The sequence below is a fragment of the Chaetura pelagica genome, unplaced genomic scaffold (genome assembly GCF_000747805.2).
Source record: "Chaetura pelagica isolate M959 unplaced genomic scaffold, ChaPel_1.0 scaffold120, whole genome shotgun sequence".
Taxonomy (NCBI): domain Eukaryota; kingdom Metazoa; phylum Chordata; class Aves; order Apodiformes; family Apodidae; genus Chaetura; species Chaetura pelagica.
In genome coordinates, this window is record NW_009951952.1 from 980,289 (window position 1) to 984,614 (window position 4,326).

Below are 4,326 nucleotides of genomic sequence, written 5' to 3' on the forward strand. Positions count from 1 at the left end.
GAATGCTCCTGGGAAACTGGAGCAGCCCTGAAGAGAAGCACCAAGAAGTGGGTGGCTGAGGAACCAGTAGAGAAAGCATGTTGGGGTTGTTTTTTTTCTGAATATTACAGCTAAGCAGTGACTAGTACTAGGAAAAGGGATGAAGAGAGAAGAGCCCTATGGGTGCAAACACACACAGAGACCCATGGAGAGGGTGGCAGAGAGGGGGGGTCACAGAAGGAAAACGAGCAGCTATTGTAGGGTGTAAAAAGTAGACAAGAAGGATGTCAGGGACCTGAGAGCTGCATGGCCACTAAGCACCAAGACCACTGCTACCTCCACAGGTCATCCTGCACAAACCTCTGGAGCATGGGAAGAACCTTGGACAAGTCCTGCAGACCCAGCTGTTACACTTCCTCCCCACTCACCAGGCACAGCACGGCAGGTGCTGGGTTGCTGGCACCACGATGTCTAACCCTCCCACCACCACCTTCAAGAAGGGGAGTAGCAAGATCCCCAGAAGAAACTGTGCCCCCCGTAGTGCAATAAGGACTAGCACTATTAGCCTCAGTTCCTACTAAGAATCCGTGGTTACCTGTTGGCACAGGCTGGCAGAAGTCAGACACAAACACCAGAGCCATTCAGGTCTTGCTCTACCTCCTCACTCTTCTGAATCCAGATGTGAAAGCTGCACAGGTAACACCCAACAGAGGGTTGCAATGAGTCACTGTGCAAGACATCTGCTCCTCAAGCTGGGACTAACCCTTCTCCTTACCCTCTCTCCTTCCACCCCCTTTGCCAGGGTTTAGGGTGTCCAGGTATTTCTGTTCTGCTCTACTCAAGGTATCCGAGTCTTTTCTTCAGGAAAAAATAGGGTTAAAACACAAAGACATTTAAAATTAAAATGAAAACTTAGAATAATGCTCAGTACTTATCTCACTCTTGCCATCTTCAAAGTGATTTATAAATGTTAACTAATTAATTAATCTTCATATCCTCCCTGACTGAAATTCAGAGCCATGGCTGACGTGAGCAGGGAAATACAAAGTGTGGGATTTCAGGTGAAGGGCAAAGGGAAACCTCTGCTCCCTCCTGCTATTTGCCACCCACCAAGGCCATTTGCAGCAGTATTTCCATTCTGCACTGCACACCCCTCATTTATTTTTCAGTCATATCAAAGGTCTGAAGCAATTTCATCTGCTGCCTTCTGCTTCCTTTTTCTTAATGGGGGTCTTGAAAGGTGTAAACCCCATGGAAGGCTTGCAGAGCTGTGCAGGTGCCCTTCTCTCTGTTTCATCCCAAAAGCTTCTGAATTCCACAGCACAGCCAGCACAGAGCTCTTGGTGTTGGCTCAGGGATGCTTCCAGTTCCACTCCCAGGATCTGCAGCCTGGATCTGAACTGTGGATTCAGGAGGTTTAAAAAGACCCCTTGTGCTTAAGTGTGGTTAAAGAGAGCAAAGCCCAAACGGCCAGAGAGGAGCCAAGACACCTGGGACAAAAAGCTGTTACAGCTGCTTAATCAGCAGTGGGACTCTCTGGGGCATAAACATCTTCCTCCATTATTGGCAAGTTCAGCTGTCCTGGGAAGTGACACTGGAGGTGTCCCAGCCCCTTCCAGCCACCATTCCAGCCCAGCTCCATGTGTTAAAATATGTGCTTTGCTTGGCTCCATCCCAACTCCATCCTCCTCTCTCCTTCACATCACTCCTGGCTGGGCTTTGCAAGTGGCTCCTCTTTCCAAGGGCAGGAGGTACCAGATGTTTGGCAGGTGCTCAGGCCTCACCAGGTACCACCTCCTCTGCTGGCACTTGGGTCCTAGACCAGCCCTTTCCAGGGAGCTGGAGAATGTGATGCCCATGGACACCCTTCTCCTCACAGACGAGACAAATGAAGGTGACGTGATGCGCAGGGAGGAAAGTTCAAGGTGATTTAAGACAAAAGCTGGAAGAGTTGTGACAACCCCTCCTGCAACTCCAGGAGAACAGGACTCATCAAGTAGACTCCCAACTGCTGCAAACGAACCAGACCTCTCTGGGTGGGCTGGGACAGCCTGGGCTGCCCCCTCAGGCTCTCCTGCAGCCACATCTACAGCTCTTGTCTGCACAACTTGGGGCCACATCTCTCTGCCAGATGACTAAAGCTATGGTGCTTGATGCCTCAGGGGACAGACCAAGGGAAAGGTGTGGGGCTGCCCTAGATCTTCAGAGACCTCAGCCAGTGACAAGTCACCCTGGGACAGCTTGGTTCATCCCTGGAGCAGGAGTCTGGAATTAGCAAACCAGCTGATATCACACAAATCAGGGTTTTGTGGTGTTTGAGGTGATGCCACCTTGCACCACCAACACCAGCAGGGTCTCACCCCCTCTCTCCTTCACCAGGCTGGCTCCCACCCACACTGCCTCAGCTCCAGCTTTCCCTTTCTCTGCATGAGGAGCTGACCCCAAAGAAAACTCACCCAGACCAGGGAACTGAAAAAGTCTCCCTGTAGACAAAGACCAGGGCTTTCTGTGGCTGGGTGGCTTTTCTGGCAGTTTGCTCGTGCACAGACCCTCAGGGTCAGGCACTGGCACAAGGAAAGAGAAGGATGCAGGGCTAGGAGTCACAGTGCCAATTCCCATTTCCAACAGCAGTGCAACACTCCCATCCCTCTGACTGGGCTCTGAGCCAGCTTCAGGGATGCATACTCTGAAGACTGATTGATTTTTCTGGACATCTCACAGGAGGCAAACTCATCAAAGACGTGTTTTTTGACCAGATTCCAACATCACCTGAGAATGGCACAAGCAGCATTTCTACCATGGAAACTCACCCAGACAGCCACCAACTCTGTTACCTTCATGTCAGACAAGTCTCCACATCCCTTCCTATTTTGTCCAGGGTCACTGGACATGTCATACAGATACTTTATTCTCAATCTCTGCACCTACCTCTGGAAAGCACCTCTTTTGAGCATTGCAGAGGCAAATCAAGCACACAAGAACTCTTTAAATAAGATTTATTATTTGTTCCTGCTTTGTGGACTCTCATCCCAGCTCTACTGTGCTGTTGTGACACTGTCCTTTGGAAAAGGAGGCCAATATTTTGAGGATATAATTCCGCCCAGCAATGGGCTCTCAGTGTCAGAACTTCTTTGGAAACATCCAGGATCAGTATACAAGCCAAAGCGACACCACCACGGGAGCACAAGTTTGTATAGATATGTCCATAGATCTATATTTTTTATTATTGTTTTATATATATTTATAATATATTTATATATCTTTAAAAGAATCCCTTCAAAAACTACCCTCCCACCTAGCAAAACAAAGATTAAACAATCCAAGATGGCAGCTGCACCCCAGAGCAAAGTACCCCAGGGTCTCAGAGAGCCAAAATGATTGCTGAGCACCAGCAGCCTCTTTTCCAAGCTCCTGTGATGCCCTCCAGGTGCCAAGGTGACCAACACAGTTTTATGGCTCTTTTAAATTGACCTGCCAAGAGACAGGGAGAGAGAAAGAGAGGAGCACTGGGCCGTGGGGGCTGGAGGGGGAGGAGAAACAGCAAGGCAAACAGCTGGAAGTGTGAAATGATGTCACCAAGAGGGAGGCACTGCCTGGACAGTTGGTAAAGACAGGAAAGAGAACAAACATGCAGGTGAATTAGTTGGCAAGATAGATCTTGGAGAAGAGCTCAGAAGCATCACACTTGGGACCCTGGCTACCCCTCCATCTCCCAGATCTCTTCCTCTCACCCTCCCAGTTGTGAAGGGAGATCCAACTAGTTTGATTTGGACCAGATCTTCGCGCTGCCCCGGAGCCTGTGGAGACAGAATAAACATCAGCAACGAGGGGGAATGGATTAAAATTGGAAGAGGGCAGATTTAGGTGAGACATTAGGAAGAAATAATTTACTGTGAGGGTGGTGAGACACTGGCACAGGCTGCCCAGGGAAGCTGTGGAAGCCCCATCCCTGGAAGTGTTCAAGGCCAGGTTGGATGGGGTTCTGAGCAACCTGGTCTAGTGGGAGGTGTCCCTGCCCATGCAGGGGGGTTGCAACCAGATGAACATTAAGGTCCCTTCCAACCCACACCATTCCATGATTAGATGAGTTCAGAGTGGACACTAAGACTCATCCCTGACTTCCTTATCTAAATGCACATAAAGAGCAACTGACATTCTTTGCAAGAGCAGAACACAAGCAGGGCTTATGAACTCTGCTGCGGTTCAAGAGTTGCAGAGATCTTCCCCCAAACTAGCAGGAGATAAGCTCAGCTGGGACTACATCACCAACCATCCCCTGTCCTGAGAGCAGATGCCAGCAGCACCTCAGTGCTCTGAAACAGGCCACCCATCAGTTCACCTGCTGAA